General features: G+C 37.7%; 1 protein-coding gene and 1 long non-coding RNA gene across 5 annotated transcripts in view; one reads left to right on the top strand and one right to left on the bottom strand.

Moving 5' to 3' along the window:
• The window catches only part of RCAN1 (regulator of calcineurin 1), a 40,697-nt gene that overhangs the window by 9,876 nt on the left and 7,927 nt on the right, over positions 1-22,894 (top strand). The window lies entirely within an intron of this gene.
• LOC129213296 (uncharacterized) lies at positions 4,171-22,886 on the bottom strand. Of its 3 annotated transcripts, XR_008579415.1 has the most exons (4): positions 22,495-22,886; positions 22,148-22,214; positions 19,477-21,340; positions 4,171-5,248 (listed from the first exon to the last, which is right to left on the bottom strand). It is a non-coding gene; the product is annotated as an uncharacterized LOC129213296 (long non-coding RNA). The 3 variants fall into 3 exon arrangements; XR_008579413.1 differs by lacking the exon at positions 4,171-5,248 and having other exon boundaries at positions 18,853-21,340; positions 22,495-22,881; XR_008579414.1 differs by lacking the exon at positions 4,171-5,248 and having other exon boundaries at positions 18,853-20,590; positions 22,495-22,880.

The following is a 22,894-nucleotide window of genomic DNA, read 5'->3' as shown; positions in this document are numbered from 1 at the left end:
TAAAAGCTTAATGCTGTGATAGGTGTATGTCCAGTTTTTTAGCTGTAAATACGCTGGATTGCATGCTGGCTTTGAGTGGAGATTATGATGAGATGAGGATGTTTGATAAATGGATTGAGATATATATATGTGTGTGTGTATGTATGTATCACAGTCTTAAAAAAATAATAAAAAAATCTTGATATCCTTAAAAAAAAAAGTCAGACTTTGACTGTTAGAGGCTGTATAGGTGAGCAAAACAAAATCACTTTAATTTCTTTTATTGATGGAATACCATTCTGGAAGCTTCCGTGAAGGTTTGAGTCTGCTTTCAAAATGAGGGGCTGTCTAGATGAAAAAGCCTCTTAAAAATCGGGATGCTTTCCAAATAAAAACTGGCTGAAAGGCATGGAGAATTGTTTCTCTTTTTCCTAGAGGTACTGTTTCCTTTCCCTGTAGAGATAGGAAGCCAGTGTAACTCAGCTGGTGAACTGCCAGAAGATGCAAGCTGTATTGTTATAATAAATTAGTTTTTTCCTCTTTGCAGTTTTTGTAGGTGAAGAAGCAGGTCATAATCCATATAGTTAAATAAAACACATCTGTGAGCTTTGAGTGAAAACATGAGAAAGACAGGGTGTAACCCAACAAATGTAGATAATACATGCTATGAAATGTGTTAAGAACAACTCCTGTCTGATATTTCTTTATAGAATTTTGATAATTTATTCAGGGCTGGTAGTTTTGCTAGGAAGCTGCAGTACTAATATGAGCATTACTATAGAAAGCTGAGGCTACTTTTAGTCCTGTTTTTTGTCTAGAAGTGAGAATATGTATGTTGCAGACTGGCTTGCCCAGTTCAGGGAGGAGAATGAAATTAAATATGGGCAAAAGATGAAAATATTAGATAAAAATTAAAATGTGTATTTCTTGCAAGTTGTGGTATTAAATAATAAGAGATACTTTCTTGTGTCAAGCAGAACATAAATACTTGTGAAGTATTGTGGAGAAAGCTTGTGTGAGTGGCTTGTGTAAGCAAGAATTGGGATTTGTCCAACTTCTGAGGTATGTGGATGCTTCTTTGCAGGATGGATTATGTTTTTTAATCAATTTCCTGTAGTTAGACCACTTGGCACTTTGGCCATATCGCATCAAGCTGATAGCAAAGATCGGTTGGCTAATGGAAACAGTGATTAAGGGCTTGAATTTTCCTGAGGCTCCTGGGTGATAGTGAAACAGCTGCTGTTGCAGGCAGTGGAAAGTATGAATAACTCTTGCCTGGGGTTGTATAACCAAAAGAATAATCGGATCAGAGAGTAGGTTAAATCATTGTGACTTCTATTAAAAACGCTGTTAGCCTATGTGTTCATGCCTCATTACAGCATATAATTTAAGGACGCTAAATAGAAGCCACCTAAGGCATGAATAGATAAAGCCTTCACATCAGGAGTCAGATAGTTTTCTCTTGAGAAAGGAGTAGGGGAGGTCATTTGCCTGAGAGATGTATAATAACTTTGAACACATTTTAAAAGTTTTTTTTCTTTGGTATATGCCAAACAAACTTTAAGAGCAATTTTAGGAACCTAGCCCATAGCAGATTAAGTGCAGTAATTCTTCACAGGAGACAATTTCAGGAGAGATTGTTCCTTAATTAACTACTTGAGATGCAGCTATGTCTTGTGTTTCTTCCTTAGTAAGTTGCCAAAATAAAGCTCTGTTCTTATCAATATTAGACTGTAACGATGAAGTTTTCATCTCCCCTGCTGAAAAAAGTGAAAACCAAAATTTTCTATAGGAAGTGTGGGGGAAGCAGAAGATAGAATGAAATGCATAACTGTATTGGTTTTCAGCAATGTTAATTGAAGCACAAGTTCATAAACAAAAACTGTTGCCTTGAATATTCAGGAAGTTATAATGGTTTCAGGAGTTATTTTCTAGTAGTGACCTTTTTTTCCCCTTCAATCAAAACAGATGTGTTCTTGCCATATAAACAAATTAAATGCATCCTGAAAGGTCTACTGTTAAGTACCTCAAAAGCTTTAAATGCCAGTGGTTTTTGTTACCAGTAGTGTTTCGACAGCAAAATTACCCTGAGGCATCTCTGCTTAGGTCAGATGGTCATATGTCTATTTTGCTGGAGGTTTTTTTAATACCAAGATATTTCCACTAGCTTTTGAAGTAATTCAGCCCTTGTGTTGCTATTGTGTGGCTGCTGCAACAAAAGGGTTAGTTACATAAAGTCTCACAAACTTTGCAGACAGGCTATTCAAGTGTTAAACAGCTCTAATGGATTATATTGTACTATGTTTGCAAATACAGGTTATGTAATTTATCACAGTATGTAGTATGTCACTGAACATACCTGAGAAAATCACAGTATATTAGACATTAACATTACCAAAAATGCGTGTGAATTTAGGATAAAATCCAAACTCTTCGGTGGCTCCTTTTATTATCCTTATTAGTATATTTTTAAAATGCTTTTGAAATTTCCATGTGCACTTAGTATGTTCTTAGAAGTAGAACAGCTACTAGCAGTTATATTGTTCTTCTGCTACCCACCCAGAACATTCTTTAAAAATATTTTGAAACTATATTCCATTCTTCCTTCCCTGATTCCAGTGGAAAATTTCAATCTTTAAAGTTCACAAAAATACCAGCCCACTTCTGAACAACTACTGTGGTTCTCCAAAAACTCCTGTGTTAAATTTTTTTTCCTTGACTTTTGTTTTTCCCTTAGTCAGAGAACATATCAGAAGAGTGGTCAGAAGATGAACACTGTAAAATATGTAACTTTTACTTGGCTGTGATAGTATCTTTCATACTTAAGCTAAACAAATACTGTTGTCATCTTATAAAGAACTAGTCATTAAAAAAGCCCTAAAACACATACTGTTTTCATACAGTTTAGTCCTTATCTTCTTTATAACTTTGCATTCCTTCGGGTAGTACTTTTGGCATAATATAGTTGCATTTTTTAATGACAGTAAACAGTTAATTGCAGCAGTATTTTTCATGAAATTTTATCAGAATTATGTCCATATCTTCACTCAGTGTGACAGTTCACGTACCTGTCATAGCTGAAAGAACACCATAACAATTCAGAAAAATGTTTTGGGGACAACTCCTGCTTTACTTCTTGAAAATGACAGTTAAAGATCCAAAGAAAAAAAATCACCAAAATACACATTCATGCTGCAAGTTTAAAAAAAAAAAAAAAGCCAAGGTAATATCTAGATTTAGTTTTACCTGTTAACCATCTCTGTCATTTAAAGGATAAACTGGGTAACTTAGACAAAATTTGGCACATGTATGGAGACTGAGTTTAAATACAAGCTATATTAAATGTACCAGAATGATAGCTGACAACGTGCAGCAAAGAATACCTGTATGAACAGAAATGCCCCAAGTTCCCACTTTGCTTTTAGAAAACAGAAGCAGCAGAACTGAAAGCGAGAGGAGGAGGTTACTCCTGTCTAGGGAAGTGGTGATGAGTTAGGCTACTGCCGAGGCATCCTGGCAACAGCAGCCTTCCACTCTTGGAAGAGGCCATTCTTTCTGAGCAGCTGCTCTGCACTCTAGTGCCCTTATCTCTAAGGCAGGGACTCGTGGGGCTTTTGAAGGCTCTCAAGTGGGCCAGCTTCAGAGTAGATAACAAGGCTGCAGCTGGATAGCAGTTGTGGGTTGCTTCTAATAGCACAGTTCATAGTTTCTAAGAAATGCAACTTAGAATTGTTATCAGATTTTGCAGTATTCCTGGCATTAGGTTACTCATGAGCTTGTCTGATGTTGTCAAAGTATCTTCGCATTCTGGTGTGAATGAACTGGATTTGTGTAAGAGCGTTGCCCCTTTATCTCTTATGTTTGTTCCTTCCCTTCTGAAAATGCCAAGTGTACTCTTAAAGCCAATGACAATTCTGAGATCTGTATGTGTTCAATGGAGGAAAGAAAAAAAATTGAAGTTGCCAGCTTCTTTCTTGGGAACCTCTGAAGAGCTGCCTTCTAAATATTGCAAATGACAGCAAATTTGCTAGCTGAAAATAACAATGCCTACTATATTAGCTACTAAATAAACCTCTGACCTCATAGATGATGCAGTCCTTAAAGTGTGTTTGAAGCCTAAAAGATACACAAAATGTTTTCTAGGCAAAGTGAATTAACCAGTATGAAATCATGTGCAGCTGCTTAGTGCTTAGTCTGTTTTTCCCCTCCATAATGCACACAAGTTCAGGTGCTACAGAGCACCACACTGATTTTGAAGCTTTTATTTCTGAAAGTGTTCTGATCTAGCTTTTTATTTAACAGTGAACTTTTGTTAAATTAAGAATATTTTAGTAACTGTCTCATAGTAGATTCCTTGTAGAAGTCGTCAGTGCAGGAAGTAAACAGAAATACTGACCAGTCAAGCTCCATTGTAATTTGCAATACAGGGTGATGAAGAAGAGTCTTATATAACATAGCTGGGACCTGAATTGATGCTATTCAGAGAGTTCTTTGGTCTGGGAAACAGATTACACTGGTGTCAATTTCTTGAGGGGTGTTTCTTTCCCACAGTTAATCGGCTATTAATGTTATTTGTAGTAGATCCATTCTTTTAAATGCCATGGTGAGTAAGGAAACAGAAGGCATGTGATGCTTTAAAAAGTAAAGTCTAATATCACTTCTAAATAAATGAATTTTAAAAATCCCAGATTATAGGAGAAACAGATGGAGTGATAAGAATTAACTTTGATCACTTAGTGGTTGATTGTAAATTGGAAAGTAGAAGTTATTTAAATCTGTGCATCTGTGCTGTCTTTGCTTCCATGTCTCCCTTTCCTAGACTAAACCTGGTTTAAACTCCTGCAGCTCAGTGTTTGGGACTGTAGTTTAACCATAATTATTTGGAGGACAGTTGCACCATCATCTTGTCCTTAGAATTGCCAAAGTATAAGCTTTAAGTACAAGGTAAAGGATCCTGTGAAAGCCAAATAACAGGAGAACAAAAGCCAGTCGCAACACTTCAGTGCTTCGAAATGGCAACACAATGCAGCCACTTCCAGGTAAGCTGTCGGCAGTTTGTGCTGATGTCGTCCAAAAGCTGAGGCAGTATCAGCAGAGGAGTCGAGGTCCCTTTCAGGCCCCGGGGCAGCTCTCTGGCAGGAGATCCTGCTGCTTGTGGCACTGAGGAATTGGCACAGCGCTGGGAACGGTTATGCTGAGCAGTGGTGTTGGCGTGGAAGGTCAGCCACGTTATTTCTGAATAGTCGGACATATCTAATAGGAGTAAAGGCTGGGAAGACCGAGAAGTTAGCTGTGTGACAGACCATGAGGGCTTATGCGGAGATAGTAGTTGGATATATAAATCTAAAACCAAAGAATGACCGTAAGCAAATAAGTGCTGAAAAGTCTTAAAGTGTCAACCCAACCAGGTTGCCTTAAATCCTGAAGTGAGTAATCTTATTTTTTTTAATAGATTGGATGTGGGACACCAGACTTTACTACTGAACAGACAGATCTGATTGTATTTATTTTATAGTATATTGGAGCCTCATCCATATTAGACAGAAAAGGAATTACGGTAATTGCTACATCCTGCAATTGTGTTTAATTGTAGAGAAAACAATGCATTAGAGCAATTTAAAAGAGAAGTGTTCCTAGTTTAGCAGTGTGGGGTGATTTAGTTGGGTTTTTTCCCCTCTCCCCTATAAAGAAAAACACATCCTGGAAAGCTGTTATTGCAAGCTGATTTATCTTTAATGTAACGAGTAGTTTCTGGGCCTCAGAACAGGCAGCTGACTCTTTCTGGTAGTTGATAATGTAGCTGACCATGTTTTCTTCAGGGAACTGCTGGTAAGACTTTTTTCCTTTTTCCAACACACTTAATCTTTTCATGTATTTGCACATTATTGCTTAATCTCTCTTCTTTCCCTCCTCCCTCCTCCCCCCCAGCTTGTTTAAGTATCACTTTTTTGCTGACTGTTTTGGTTGCTTTGCATTGCATATTGTCTTATTTGAAGACTATGTAATTCTTTTGCATTTACATCTGCAAAAACCTTGTTGTAACATTTAGGTTGCATAATGTAGAACTGGAAATGCTTGTTGTAAGCTCTTTCTTGCCCTGCTTGGCAGGTTTGAAATGTCAGCTAAAATTTTCTGGGTTGGCTTTAGCAACAACTGAGGTAGTGATTTCCTTAGAGGCTGTAAAAACCAAGTGACTTTGAGAAGAAATGACCAGTCTGTGGTGTTTCAAAAATAGCGTTTATGAAAGTCTGACTCCTAAAAGAGTATGCATTAATCATACACAAACTGTTTTTATAAGAACACCTGAGCACATTAGTGTGTTTTCCTTGTAGTCAAACTTATGAAATAAAATGCTTTATCTCCAAGCTTTCTACAGAAGTAGTTCAATCAAAACCTAATTCATCTGGAAAAAATGATAAACTTTAACTGTTCACATGGGAAGGATGTCTTTATTTCTGCATTTACTTAAAGGCTAAGTATACAATAGTAGTCTTTCCTTTGACTAGGACATTATTGTTGCAGTAACTTCATGAAGTTCCTCAGAAATACCTTGGAGAGTGGCATTAATAGCAAACAGTCTAAGAATAGCTCAGGGCAGCACCCTGAAGGGAGCTGTCTGCCTTTCTTCCTTGGCTAGAGAAATGGCTTCATGGTTGTATTTTCCAAAACAGGGTTTGGGGGACTATGAAAACAAGTAAACAAGAAATTTGAAAGCACCAGGGAAAACTGAGAAATTACATCCATGTTTAATATTGCACTGAAATTTCTTTATTATTTAATCTTCACTGGGAAACAGGAACAATTTTATAACACTGAAAACTTATTTTGATAGCACTGTTTTACTTGCGTGATAACCTGTGTTTCTAAAATTGGTAAAAATGAATAGAGCATAGAGTGTAAACACTTTAAGTAATTTCAAATGGGGGCTTAATGGAAGTCCAACAACTTGTGTGAAGCAAGGACTGTAAAGCTCTCATCAAAATGAAGTTTGTAAGTCCTGTTCAAGCCATGAGAAGTGTGAGCAGTGCTTTAGGAGTCTGTCTGGGAAGGCAGGAATTGGGTAATTGATTGCCCTTTTAAGCAGGAAGGAATTTCTGGTGAGAGAAATCAACCTGTTACCCTTTGAATTGCACAGAGGCAGCAATCCAGATACAAATAATGTGAAATGATGTTACATGTAGTTTCACTATAGTCAGAGCTTATCTGCATACTAAACAAATTAAGTTCCCTTAAATTTCATAATGAAAACGGGAGGAGATGAGGGTCCTGGGAACTACTTTGAAGACTCATTTGTTTAAGTAGTACCCTCCTGACTTGGGCTTGATCAGACAGAGGGTAACCAGAACTTTGATCAAGTACTGAAGTCAGCCTCACTGGTGTGTGCTGCATTGAACTAACACCACAAGGGATTTTAGAAACTGGTTGGTCAAGTAGTTTTAGGGAACTTCTAATTATTTCATAGTCCCTCTATGTAAACATTCTTTGTAGTGTTGTGACTTCCAAGAAAAGAACAAACTTTTAATAGAAGATGCAAGTATTCGGGGAGGCTCTTTCTAAATTTCCTTACAAAAAAAAATCCTGTTTCCTAGGGCATCTAAGGCTAGAATTCTAGTAAATGGGGATATATAGGAAACAGAGTGAAAAATATGCATATCTATTGGGTTTTTTATAATTTTTTGGGGGAAATAAGCATTTGGATTTATTTTTGAAATTTTTAAACAAAATGAAATTACACACACCTTCACCCCCCATCCCAACCTACTCTGTTTCCCAGTTTCTCAAGACTTCTGTCTCAGAGGATTTGGCAGAGAAGGTTTTCTCAGAGATGCTCCTCTTAAGAGGCTGAATAAATTTCTCACCATGTGGAACATAATTTTCACCTAAATTTTGAATCAGGCCAGTGTTTATAATTACCACCCTTCTATAAAGAAGCAAGAAGAATTGTTTGGGAAGCTCCAATTCTGTTCATTAGTTTGTCTATAGATTTGGAATTCAAGTGTATATACTTGACTGTTCGTTTCTCTTCCCACATACACAGTGATAGAGGATAAGTATCCTGCTATTTAAACACAGTAGCCCTTTCTGGATTAATGGAAAAGGCATTACATCTGCTGACAACTCTGCTCTTTGAGGTATCTTTTTGCAGGAACTGTTTGTATTTTCACTGAAGCCTAACAGCCTCTGGCTTTCAAGGTTGCCATAAAGTCAAATCTTTGTAACCTGCCCTCATAGTCTTACCTGCAGTTGTATTAAACTTGTAAATTTATCGATAGTTTCAGGGTTTTGTCATATCATTTTGGCAGCAACATCTAAACAGTGATAAATCCCTTCTAAGAGGAGCTTACAGATAAGGACTTGATCCTCCTTTCATTTAGGAAAGTGGCAATGTTATGGCATTAACTTTAACTGGGAACAGAATCAAGACATAAAATAGTGATGTCAGGATCAGGATGGGCAAGAGAGGTAAAACAGGCTATTAAAGGATGTACTAAGTCTAGTTATATGTGGAAGTAGAACTGTGTATAAGACTGGAGTAACTTGTTTAGGAAATCAAGCATGTGCATGTTTGCAATGGCAGTTATTCAGGGTATAGGAGTGCTTGAGTTAACCAAATCATATTTGATAGAATGAAGTCACTAAAACATGCTGTTTGCTTTTAAAGAGAGAGTCTCAAAGCTTCACAATTAGAAACTAGACAATGAGAATATACTACTTTACATACTGTGCAGACTTTGTGAAATGTTTTCCAGGAAAGTCGAGTACAGCCATGAATCAGTTGTGGAAAACCCAGTGGAATGAATTAGTCAAATATTTGAGTGACCACCAGCCTTCTGCTATCAGGAAATAGTGCAGCTTTCCATGATTTTATACAAATCATGTGGCATAAATAAGCTATAGTTAGAACAGCAAGCAATTACAGTTCCTGCTCCTTGACTTTCTCATAGCTTTCTAAAAATGCTTATTTTGAAATAAATATGAAATTTAATATCAGACAAAAGGTGTGGGTATTTTGGGGAAATCTTCAAGTTTTTAAGATGCTCAAGGAATTTCTCTACTCTCTTTCCTGAAGTTGCCTCTTCTACCTGTGTTTTCCTGCTGGCATAATTTGAAAGGGAGAGCCATTTTCACTCTCTCTTCTGAAACTGCTGCTTGTCTTCTCTCCTTTGACTGTCACACTTAAACTTTCAAGGTAACAACTAAGCAAAGTCAAAGACTGCACAATTGAAACAACTTAACTATAGAAATGAAGGCTTCTGCATCAGTATTCCCCAAGTTACATATTTGATAATGTACGCACACCACAGTATTGATTACTGTTGTTCAGAGAACTGATGGAAAATGGTATCCTCTTATGCAGTAAATTGACCAAATATTTCTTTACTGGGTGGTAATGAATTTTTTTTTCTGATGTTGTCAGTGTAATTATCAGCTAAGTTCTATAGTCTGTTGTGTGTTTCACCCATGCAAATGCATTGAAGTGTGTGAACTTTCATGCTTTTTTGCACTAGCAGGTATGATTTGAACAGCGTTAATGATTACGGCATTGCAAGACTGAAAAAATATATCAGAAATGCCGGAAAAAAATCCCTCATGCGGTGAGGGAGTACAGCTTTCAATCTTCCTTGGAGCAAATCCTGCAGTAGTTTTTGTGACATGGGATGTTGATCCAAAAGCCATGGGGAGCTCATGGTATTTGGAAGGGAGTTGGTTGGACTTACTGACATCCTTTCATAGATATGAAGCTGTGAGTATTGAATGACTGACAAGTCTCACTTTTTGCTGCTTCCTCTTCCTTGACGAGAGCTGGTTCTGCCAAAGACAATTGCATCCAGTTCTTGTAGGGAGCTGCACTGGAAGTTGGTTTGTGTTTTGTGTTTTTGTATTTTGGAGTTGTTTTTTTGGGGTTTGTCTTTGTTTTGTGGGCAACAGCTTGTGTGTGGCTATATTCTTGATTAGACCAGTTAGGTCTAGTGGAAGAGGCTGAATATTTTGTTATTTAGTAAGTGAAAGCTGCTGCATTCACTTGTTCAGCTGTACTGAACTGTGTGTTGCTAACTTACTGGGCTATTATTGAAAGAGGGCAATGTAAAGGAATGGCACTTAGTCAACTTTTAATTTCTTTGGGAAGTGGATGGGTGCCTCATTTTCACTTAAATATATCTGAAGAAATTTAATGACGAGCAAGAGCTTTTAAAAGTTAATTCTTAGCCATATGAGATACCATTGAGCTGAACACTGTCCTCCCCTGCTCCGTATACAGAACCAAGCTTGAACCTGTCACTGCAGTTCTCCACCCATTTGGATTCTTTTTTTTTCTTGTCAACTTTTGTCCAGTTTACTATGCCCCAGGTAGCCACTTGTAATTCTTTGTGTCACTTCTGGCCTTTGGACTCTCATCCTTAAAACCAAAAGCATACATGCTGTGCCAAATAAACTTTTCAGATTCACATTGCTTGCTCAATATGCATTTCATCCTTTATTTGCAAGCTACAAGGTGGTCCTTCTAAATTATCCATAGCCCTCACTCATTCTTAACTTTAGTTTTGAGCTCTGGAAACTCCTGGAAAACCAAGACAATTTTGTTTCCTAAGATAACATCAGTGATTTTTATTTTAAAAATTTTATTATAGTGTGTGGATTAAGTGAGTCCCTAAAGCTTGCAAATTCCTTTGTACGCTAAGCATATTTCACAGATTGTGGAACAAACATCCATCTTTGCACTTGTGTCCTTGGCCATCACCTTCTACAAAGTTCTGAATTCTCCCTTCTTTACATTTTGTGGCGTATGCTGATACTTGTTCTAGCTTGTCTGGAGGCCCACGTAAGCTGCCTGGCTGGCTTCTGCCAAGCAAAATAGCTGACGACAGAGTTCTGCATGCTTCTTCCTTGGTCTTCCTACTCTGCCCAGTCCCTGATACTTTCACACATCTCTATCACAGATGCTGCCACTTAACCCTTGATCCTGGTATCATACTTGATTGAAACTTGCTAAGAGGCTCAAGACAGTCCATTTTTTGCCTGCTGTCTAATGACTTCGAGAAAACTTCCCCTATCACTTTAAGGGACATTTTTCTTCTGTGGATTTATACTTGGATGAAGGAGCTTTTTCAAAGTAAAACACAATAAACAATGCCTTTTTTCCCAGATCATTCTTTAACAGATCAAGTAATGCCCTGAGGAGATTATCCCTGAATGGTGTCTGAATATAGGGTTATAGGCTCTTAGTAATCCTCTGAGCGAACGTAGAGTGCTCCTCAGAAATTCCTAACCTTTTAAGATGCTATTTACTAATGGCTGTTTTCTGTGTTCCAGGTGAGAACAAACTTTATGGGCTTTCTAACATACTTCCTAGGTATACAGCAGTCATAAATATTCTTTGCTCTGTTCTTGTGTTTTCCAGAGACACCAGCTACCCTGGTCTGAATGGTTTCTAGTTCCCAAGTGTAGGATGACACTGAGGTGTAGATGAGCAGGAAGGAATTCTAGTGCTGATCAGACTTTCAGGTGGCATTACCTGAATTGGTGATAACTGAGCATCATGGTTGCTCAGTTTAGGTTAACACCTTTGTTCCAAAATACCACCTCTTGAACAAAGTAGAGAGATTTCTTGGAGATTTTTCTGTACAGGACTCCATTATTTCCTCTGCAGATCTAATCATGATCAGTTTAAGATGCTGGTTTGCACAGGTGTTAGAGTATTTGGATAGCCTCTTGTATAATTTGTCCATACAGACTGACAGAATGCTATGCAGTTCTTATTTACTTGTTCTGGTTTTGCATCTTATTAAAAATATTTGTCTCAACAAAACTTAAAGACAAGTTGTTTGTTTATTCTGAAATGCTCTCAGCATATAAAATCTAAGATACTTTTTTTTCATAAGTCCACTATTCTATTTAGTCACTGCAATTTTGCAAACTTCTGGATGCTAGTTTTTAGCACTTAGAAGTAATTTTTTCCGAGTGGCATGGTATTTTTAATATGAATAGAAAAATAGATGCCAGTAAATATACTGTATGAAAATGTTTATTTCCATCCAGAATACTTGAATGAGGTCAAAATTGTAATCCATTTACTGTGGACCATTTGAGTAAATTCCTTGCAGGAGTGGAAACATGTTGAAAAAAGAGTTTAAATTTTGGAATATACTTGCCATATTAAAAAGTTTTCTAAATGAGTCTAGTTGGTTACTCAAATATTCTGTAGTGGAATTTCCAAATTACCACTTTTATGTTACCAGTCAGTGAACAGGAATTTAGTGTTTAATGCTTGGAAATGGAAGTGTAAGTCATGGATTTTTCCAAGGAAGGAATAAGCACATTGTAGGTATTTATTTTTCAGATGGTTGGCTGGAAAACTGTCACACATTGAATCTGTAAATAGCCCTTCTGTAATAGAGCACAACTCTTATTCTGTTTGAAAATATGTAGGCTACATAATGCAAGCATGACAACAGTTTATGTATTTTAAGCTCCTATTTAAAAAAAAAAGTCTTGCAGGAGTCTATTCAGTAAAAACAGCTACTTTCCTTCTTGGCAGTGCTTTTGGAATTTGTGTTTAAAAAAAATCATCAGTGGGTTATTTGAATCTTTTTTTTTAATCCCTCAGTGGAGTAATTGTGGAGTGGATGGCTTCTATGTGCAGAGAAATGGCTGAATTCAGCACTTGGCTTCATAGAAACCTCACTGACGTCCATAGGTGATGCACACTTCTGTGGTCAAAACCTTGGATCCCTTGACATTATGGCTTTCTGCTGAAAGGACATACAGCTTCAGGGTACAGTCTGTAGTTACAGACTTCAAATAAATGTTTGTAATTGCATTAAGAACTAATTTGAGTAGGATTTCTTCTTTATTCTCCTTTTAAAATAATAGTAATAGATGCAGGTAACCTTCTAGAAGTTGTGTGGGTTTTTTTTCTTCTTCTGTTGTGTGAGAAGCTATTGAATGAAGATCAAGAAAATTAGTTAACTAGCATTCATTGGAGCAAGCCTTGGGTGGCAATTCATGTGTCTTTAATAGGTGAAATTTTTAAGTGAAGGGAGAAGAAATAAGGTTGGAACTTTCAAGAATTATTGATTAAATGGTAAACAAAGTTGTCTTGCTGGTTTTGGAGATCCCACAAGGAAAGACTGACTGACTGTTCCAAACCATTCTTTACAATTTTTTTATTCAAAAGAAAGCACTCCAAAGTTGCTGTAAAGTAATCGAACTGTGGGCACGCCAGTATGCTACTTCAGCAAATGTCATCAAAGAGTAATAATAGCTCTTGGAGTACAGCTTATTCAAAATCTTAATCTGTGAGGGGGAGTAGTCCACAGAATGACACCTGTGTATTATCTTTGGGTGTATGACTATACCCAAATTCTCAAAAATCTACCAGAGCAATGTTGAGAAACAGCTTCTAGGAGGAGGGACCACCAAGACCACTGGTTTGAATAGAGGTAGCACCTTGGTGTTATGTTGAGGACGTAAATGAAGCGTTTATTGCAGTGGTGGGCCAAGCTGCCTTTTTTACTTTCATTAGCATTTAGGAGCGTGTGTCTGTTCTGGAGGAACTCCAGATTGCAGAATTTCAAGACCTTCCATTAGGAAAACACAGTTGGAACTGAAGAGTGAATACTGCTGTATCCTTCCCTCCGTACTACTGTTTTGTTTAACTAGCTATGGTGAGCTGATTTGATTTCCCAAATGTGATCATGGAGGATTCATTGCAGCTCAAAAGCTCTGGTTCTGTTTGAGTACAATCACACAGGAATGACTGGATTTTGTTTTCCACCATCAGATGTCACTTACTTATTTTGAAATTTTCACTTAACACGTTATAGACATGTCATATTGCAATGCAGTCTGGAATCAATGAGTAGAGGTAATGATGCAAGTCATACTAAAACACAGGCTGTGGTGGCATGCTCCTAGTAGCCTGCAAAATCATCAGTAGAAATGACATCTGGCTTCAGTGTTTTCTTGCATTAAAGAACTTTGGAGCTCCTTCTCTAACCAATTGATCCAAAATACTCATCAGAGATCCTTGGTCATAGGTCTGGAAACCACTAAAATACTACCTGACTGTTTCAGAACAGATTTGAAAACAAAATCTTGGTTGCTCAAAGAAAAAGCAATTAGGCTTCTTAAATTGGTTTATCTGAAGCTTTAATATGCAATAATTAATGCTTTAATAATGGTAACTTGTGATTTAGATGTTGAGTAGGGAGTAAAGATAAGCTGACACAGATTCATTCCTTCTGCTTTTTCTCCTCTGTACTGACCTTTTATCATTATCTCCTTAATTATCTAGAATGCACAAAGTGAGATAAAAATATCTTGACTTTTTGGTCCTTTCAGAAAAGTTTCAATGGATATGGAAGCATATTGAACCAAAACTGCCATCTGCCTTTTAGTCCTGCTGGGATGATCAGTGTGTGTTTCATAAAGCCAGAGAGCCAGACAACTATTTTCTTTTTTCCAAGCAATATTTACAAGACTAGGATGCAGACATCAAGCTTTTACTCTAACATATTATAAAATATATACATATTTATAATACATAGTCTTTAATATTTGAATCTGGATCATAACCCTGCCCAATCATCTCAAAATTTATTTTTAAAAACTCCTGTTTTCTAAAACATATCCTGTCTTCATAACTGTATTTATACATGTATATATGAAAACAGATCACAGCTTATTGGCTAGGGTTTTTTAAATCATAAAAAAAAAAATAATTTGGTTTAATGTTCTGTTAGCATTTTTCATCTATGCTGTGGATGCTGCTTCTAGCTCCAGGGTGGAAGGCAGCAATTTTGAAAGTGTGCTTGCTACTGGAACATCTGGATATTGGGGACCGTTGACCACCCTGGCTTCAACTTGATAGGGTTTGAATAAGATGCTCTCAGTTGTAGGACTGGATTGTGACTGAGGTCTCTTTCCCTCTTACCACGAGAGGTATTTGGGGAAATTGGTTCCTGTGTCTTTCACTCTGCATCGTTTCTTGTAAGCTGTCGTGATTGTCTTGTGCAAGAACTTCCATTCCTAATGACTTCTTGTTTCAGCTGCTGAAGATAGTTCTACTTATGTCACTGTCAACATTTAAATATATCTAGGTTAACATTAAAGGCCCATTTCTCTGAAATTTAGTCCCTGTTCAGTCTTCAAACATGGTATCTTTTAGATACCAGTGTACAAGCCCAGCACCAACACTTCATCAGTGCCCCTCAGCTCACCCTGATGCATGGGCGATGTGCAGAGGCAGCATTGGAGCGCAGTGCTCCAGCTGTGGTAAGTGTCAGAATATGTATGACGTGCTTAAAGATTGCATGAATCCAACTCTAAGCATGTGCCCTAGACCTCTCCCTCTGCTGAATCTAACTTATAAATAACTTTACAGCTGTTCCCTCTTTACAAAACAGTTTTCTTCATCTTCAGAAGGTGCCCCCTAACTTAAACAAAACCAGATAATTATTTCTTTAGTAGCTGAGGTGCATAGCATGTCTCTTCTTTCTTTCTTAAATTGTTTCATCTTGCAAATCCATGTATCTGTTTAATTACTGTCTAGATTTTTTCCCACACTGGTATTCAAACAAATAACCTTGAAAAGGTCAGACTGCTGATGATTTTTTCCTAGTTAGTCGTAGGAAGAACACCTCATGCTTCCTTTATTTCATAGTTGCACAGTGATTATGAGATACTACTTTATATCTTGGGGGGGGAACATTTTTTTTTTTTTAACAAATAACTTCCTTCAATTCTGTTGTAAATAGTTTACAGCTGCTTTTCCTATAGCATGCAAAAATGGCCTATTAACACATTTTGGTTTAAAAGTCCTTGTTCTTTTTTAGTTCATAATAAATATAGGTGATCTTTGGAGAATTTTTCTCTTTCCCCTTTTTTAATCTCCACTCTGAGGAAAGGATTTATATAGATATCTATGTTTATAGAAACCTTCAACAAATTTAAGCTAGAAGAGTTGTTTAAGGATTTCCTGCCCTTCCCTTTCCATAGTTAGCCTTTTCTATTGTGGCATGTGCACCGCTTCCGTGATGAGTTATAGACTGTACTATTGTCCCTATCACCTCTTCTTTCCTGTTTCTGCCTTAAATAGAAATAAATAATCAATGCTGCAACTGCATCTGGCCATGGAAATGATCTTGTTTACATTTGTCTTGGTTAAAGTTTATTCATCTTGGTCTTTGACTTTTTTTTTGTGGAATATTTTTTTCTTGAAGCACCCCCCACCCCCCCATGTAATGGATTGAACTATTGTATTGCTGGACAGTCTTTTTTCAGGTATTTTCATACACTTGTAAGAAGCATCTTATCTTCTTGAAGGTTTTTTTGATTATTTGAAACCAAATTTTCTCTCTGTGGTGGGGGGTGGAACGTCTATGATTGACCTTGCAAGAACTTTCTCCTCTTTTTCAATCCCCCTACCCAATTACTGCAAGAAGACTTGGTATTTCACAATATGCTCTTTCTACTTTAAATATATTACCTGTAGATAACTTTGTAATGAAAGTGAATCAATTAATGAGTTTAAACAGAAAAAAATACAGGAGAAATAGGTAGAGTTTTTTTAAAAAAAACTTGTTTTGATTGGCATTCATCCTTCTATAATTTTAGGCATATAAATGTATTCGAGTCTTGGGTCTTAAGCATGTGTAGCATCTTAGTGAAGGTGCAGAACCTTCATAGTTTTTCTGCTTGCTTCTACGTGTCTTGCCTAACATATTAGAAAACGGTTACTCATTCCTGTGCTGTGTTTTCTGTTTGAAAGAGGAAAAGGTTTTCCTGGAACAGCTAAAAGTCTAAAATGGAGCTGGCCACACATCTGGGGTGCAGTGTCTTTTTAATTTTTATTGTCAACTGAGTCTTGCTGTGTATCTGCAATAAGTATCTACACTAACATACAAAGTATGCTAGTGATAATTGTGCTGAACTAGTGCTCTGGTAAATATTGCTGACAAGTATTCAAGCTTTATTTCTGTAAAGTTCCTTTTTAAATAGGAAAATATTGTCCAGTAGTTCAGAGATTATAGCCATTGAGTACTTTTTTCAAATGGTGGTCCTATATAGTATTTGACACAACTTGAGGTAGTACAGGCAGATAGGCTTTTCTTTTGTGTACCCTACTGTATGGAATCAGATGCTTAAGTTTTGCTAAAACTGCACAAATTCTTGTTTCTGCTTTTGTGAATGGAAATTCAGTGACTAAAATATGTAAGCATATGAAATAGTGAATGGTTATGTGTTTGCTGTTCCACATTATAAACAAAGTTAATGAGAGGAGCTGATGATGACAGTCCTAACACCATGCTTCGTGCCCCTTTTTCCATTTTGTCATTTTGTGGGTGTTACCTTGACTTAATACACTGCACGTAGCTCTGTGTAATTTGGAAACCAGTTTGTGTACTTGTCTTGCTGTGCTCTGTGTGATTTCATTACTGTAAATAAATTTGCAGATATTACTTGTGCAGTTTATTCCATAATACTAAAGAATCTTCTTTTGCTTGTAAAAAATGTGTTTTGTTGCAGATTATTTCTCTGCTGAGGTACTAAGTGTATATACTTATTTATCTTGTAATATCTTTCTGATGATCTGATGAACACGTAGAATATAAAATTGAGTACGCAACTTTGAAAAACTTAAGGTTCTTCATAACCACAAAGCAGAAGAAATTGTCCACTAACATTTTGAGTTATATGATAATCCTTACTCCCTCTTCTCCCTGTGTTTCTGATCTGGGTTTGCCTGGCATGGGAGGGATTTGTATGGCTAAGTTAAGGGCTGTGTTATTGCCTGGCTGTGTGAGTAGGTGTTTATCCATTCCAGTGCTCTGGGTTAGATGTCAAGGTTGCCAGTCTCCCACTGCTCAGGCTGTTGTCAGGATTTTGAGGAGAAAAATATACTCAAGCATGTTTGGTCTGTCAGTTAATTTTACTTCATAACAAATCCCGTTAGATTTTCAAAAAGAAATAATTAATTATGTCCAGGTTTCCTTTCAGTTGTCTTTGGTTTGGGGGGAATTTTTTGGTTTGTTGTGTGTTTTTTCATTGTGGGTTTTTTGGGGAGTGGGGGGGCGTGGGATGCATTTTTAGCTAGTAAAACGAGACTAAGAACTGTGCAGACGTTTTAAGGCAAGTGACTTAACTCTTCCCTCTCTCATGCCACCAGCATCGATGTGACTTCTCTTGTTCATCAAGTAAGTTTCAAAATAAAACAAACCCCACAATACAAAGTTCCACATAAAAACAACCCACTTCTTGAATCCCAAGGGCAGGAAAAAGATTTTCCACTGATGGAGAATGTTACTGTTTCCTGACTGCAGTGTTAGTTTGCAGAGCATCCTTAAAGGCAGTTGAGAAAAATATACAGTGTCAAGGACATGTGCTCATTAGCCCTTCATGTGTTAGACCCACTGAAAAAGGAAGGAAGGTTGAGTTCTGGGGAATTTTTGTTTCTACCTGAATGCATGGTGAAGGAATACTCTAGATGAGTGTTAAGTTCTAGAAAGAAACTTTTATTAGCTTTTCCCATTCTCTCCTTCAGTGTGCTTGTCCCATGCAGACACATAGCAGCCCTGTTTCTGCGCTGACAGACCAGTGCAGATTAGAAGGCTGCTTGAATTCAGGTGTGTGCTGGTGCACAGAGAGCAGATCTTACTGACCCTAGGCATGCACGGGTAGCTCTGGAAGCTATTGGTACTTTACTGTCTGCCCCTCCCTCTCCCAACCACTCGGAAAATGAAACCAGTAAGTATGATTATTCATTCTAGATAACTTCAAGATGTTTATCCCTGCCTTAAGTAAGGGCTAAGGCAAGATAATTAATGTGAAGACAGGAATAGAAACTATATGTTGATAGCAAAAGATCAGCAAATATATATAGTGGGAGTACAGGGGTTACATAAAGAGCACCCTCCAAGGGCAATTGTAAAAGTCTGCCAGGGATGAGAGAAAAGAATGGACTATATTGTTCGATTTATAGCTCATAGGTGGTCATTTTATTAGCTTACAGAATTACCAACACAGTTATTTTCATGTTAATTTTCTTCCTCAGATTATTAGCTTTGCTAATGCAGTTATCAGCAATGAACAGTCATTTTTTACTTGCCTTCTACTTCTGTGGTCTCATCTCCTCCTCTTCTGTGCCTTACCTATCTTACTGCATGTGGAGATTAAATTATAGAACTATTTACAGCATTCAGTCATTTTGTGTTCCCATTATTCCATATGCTCATTTGACTCCTTGTTTCTCCTTTCACCTCCAAAAGCAACCCAAAAGTGGTCTCTGACAAATTTCTCTGCCTGGAAGGTGCTACTAGTGGAGGATCTGTCAGGTGCTATTGATGATGGGGGTACTTTAGGTCATCACTGAGCATCTTGTCTGCAATTTTTTGGAGCTCAAGTTATAAAACTTGAGCTCCAAGATCTGTACCTTTCAAGGGAGAGGTGAAACCTCAGCAAGCAGGGGACCGTGTTGTCATGTCACACTGTTCTTACCCGTCTGATTTCCCTGATTCTTGTTACCCAGAGCACAGCAGCATCCCGTTGCACTGATGAAGTTTGTGTTCTTTAGTATCAGACACTTTTTGGTATCTGGATGACAGCATATATCATTAAGCAGGTGATCTCCTTGACCGTGTTCTCTTTCTGTAGGTCACTAGGGAGTCTCAGAGAAGACAGAAGCAGCAAACTCTCTGAAGACAAGAGAGAAGAAAAACTGCTCTGATAGTATCAGAACATCAGACCAAGAAGTTTTGATAATCTTGCTGTGCTCTTGTTCCAGACAGTTCGTTAGCATGTGGTTAACAAATGTTACGGGACATGAACACCACAGAAGAAACATTGCAACACTGTCAGGATTTTGTAATGGTGGTTTTGAAACTTTGACTCTTGGTTTCTACAGTAGATCTCAGGGCTCTCAACGTAATGCTGCTGCCTGAATAACACTTCATTAAATGAAGAAGGGGTAGTGAAATTTTTTTTTCTTTTGAGAAAGTAAGTCTTTCTGTTTGGGTTTTTTTTTTAATTCGAGGTAGTTTATTTAATCTACGAATTGAGACGTTGCAGACTGCAGTTTTGTTCTAATCAAGTATAGCAGTAAGGACATTAGACCAATTCAAAGTGATTTATTTTTCCCAGAATACTAGTTCTCAGTTTATTCCATGTTGTGAATGGACCGTTAGTATGCAACCATCTTTTTTTGCCTGAGTTGTTTCTTTAAGAGTGCCTGGTGATACAACCTTACCAAAAATAATGATGATAATGATAAAATGGAATAGACTAGGACTGGTTTATTTTCTTTGCCTTTTTAAACAGACAGAGTAAAAACTTAATGTTTATCAGTAAAAGACTCAATGTTTATTTTAAATCTGGAGAACACAATGTGAAAAAATTGTTTTGTGAGGTGTTGAATGTTCTCAAAAATAGTTGGTTTGTTTACATCTAACACAGTAATACAGCAGGCTATAGTCCTGTTTTAGATGACAAAGTATATTTGAAAGATGGCTGTAGTAAGACCTTGTAAAGTCATTTTCCTTGGGTCTCAGTAATGTGTAGGTGGCCTGGAGGATAGCAATCAGAGGTATTTTTAATGTCTTGCTCTTTGTGGTATCTGGGCATAAAAATGCAAGTCTAGAGTTACAAAGGGGTGCAAGTACCTAGGACCTACTTGTCCTACTTTAAGCTGTGAAGTACCAAATAGGGCTTTTGAAGACTTTTACAGTCACTGGACTGCTAGGAAGCTTTGACACGCTTAGCTATATAAAGGTCTACAGCTAGGCTGCCAAAGGCTTCATTCTGTTGAGCAGCTCAAAGTGCCTCCTGTGTAGGCCCTATGAGGCTCTACAGAAGAAATATTCTTTCCACCTGTCACCCACAGAGATGCTGCAGTCACCTTGGTAGCCTCAGAGTATGTCAAATGACTCTGACTCATTAGCAGGTTCTAGGGAGGACCTTCTTTACTTTCTTATCAGTAGCTGTAGCATTCACCTAGGATGTGGAAAGCCTGTTTTCCTTTTATGCTCAGGTGATTCATGGCCATGTTTTCCAGATGAGCATCCTGACTGCTGGGCTATGGAGTCATGCTTCGTGCTTCTACTTCCGAAGTCCTTAAGACACTTGACGACCTAATTCCTGGGCAAGGGCAGGGTTCAAGACATACTCGGCATGATTTTCTGTGTGAGCTCAGGTGGTTCACTGCTTGGCATGATGGTCGTTTATGAATCCCTTCTTAAGCATCTGTGTTTCTGGGTACGGGTCAGGAGCTTGGGAACTCAGACCTGTTCTCACTGTATGTGTGCCCAGTCCACATCTCGGCAGTGTTGAGTGGCTGGATAGCCACTGCATCCCATCTTCCTGGGAGCTTGGGGAGAGAAAAGGAGCTGCTGTTTCTCCCTGTTTTTCTGTCCTTCAAGCACCCAGTAAGTTAGGTGCTCCTGGAGCACTGGAGGCTTGTTATCTGTTTACTTCTTTCAGAGTTGAGTTTAATCTCACTGACAACACCAGTTGTTGAGTTGTCCTTCAGAGCACCTTCTGTTTTCCTGAGCAGAGCTTACTTTTAAGTGAGGGCTTCTAAGGAAAGGTGCTAGGAAGTTGGTCTGAGTAGTCTTTCGGGCTAAGGTAACTTTACAATAGCAGAGAGTTTGACTACTAAATGGAGATTTTAGCCTGTGGCACAATAAGCATCCTTAACTTTAGGCAAGTACAGCCCATGGAAATTGGGAAGGCTATTCATGTGAATAGTTATACGTGATTAAATATTAACTTTTGGCTATTGTTTGCAAGTATTCTGTAAAACTTGATACTTCTATCATAGCCCCATGTTATAGTAAAATGAACTAAATGCATTTACAATTTTGACTTCATTATAAATTTTGATCTGAAGCTGCATAGGAGAGTTCCAAATGGCTTGTGAAAGCTTCAGCTTAAACTTAATGAATTCCTTTAAATGGTAATGATTTTTTAAATGGTTCTTCATTAAAAAAGAAAAAACCACCACCAAACAAACAAAAAAAAAACCCACAAAAGCAACCCCCCCAACTCACTGCCACCCCACCCCCGAAAAAACCCAACCACATCCAAAAACCTGTGTCCTGTCCTACTTTTTGGGAAATGTTCTGAAACTGGGATACAAATAAACCAGAAAATGTCAGAAATGTAGGTTTCATACCTCATCCCTGCTGTTGGTAGTTCAGGTTGTCTCTTAAAACCTTGCCAGCAGATTTCTGATGAAGCTCCTGTTAAACAAAACAAACCTAAAAACCCTCCAAACAAACAAAAAGGCCCAACCCCTAACCATCCCAAAAGAAAATCCAAAAAACCTCAACAGTTTGAGGCTTGGACTAAGTTTTTAATAAAATGAGAATGGTAATTAATCCATATAGTTGCTTTGAAGAAAACTTCAAAATGAATTCTCACTGTAATGGGGGGGAAAAGTATTTTCCCAAATCAATTCCTCCTAATCTCTAAATTTCAATCCATGTATTTTTTCCACAAAAATTACTGAAAGCTATTGACCTGAGGGATTTGTTTTCCGTTCTGAAGTCTTGAAATTTTCCTCCTGGCTAATTACAGCCTATTACTCTAGACTTTGGTCCTTTAGCTGTAACATTTTCCATCTTAAGATGGGTTGTCCCATTCCAGTGAAGAGCATGTTGTCTGAGCGCTGAATGGAATTACTACCAGTGGAAACTATGCTGCAAGAGGCTCGATAAAGCAGCTGCTGTGCAAACCTCAGCTGTTTTTTCCATCCTCCCGAGCACTGGTAATTAGCATAGGGAAGCTGACTAATGTGCTGACGTCACCTCTTTCCAGTCGCAGCTTACATTTTGTTCCTGACTGCCTCAAAGCATGCAGGACTTTGTTCAGGAATTCGCTGTCACATACAGGATGCTCTGAAACCTTTCCTTTTTTTTTT

The sequence above is a fragment of the Grus americana genome, chromosome 1 (genome assembly GCF_028858705.1).
Source record: "Grus americana isolate bGruAme1 chromosome 1, bGruAme1.mat, whole genome shotgun sequence".
Classification (NCBI taxonomy): domain Eukaryota; kingdom Metazoa; phylum Chordata; class Aves; order Gruiformes; family Gruidae; genus Grus; species Grus americana.
This window is presented reverse-complemented; position numbering and strand designations above follow the sequence as displayed.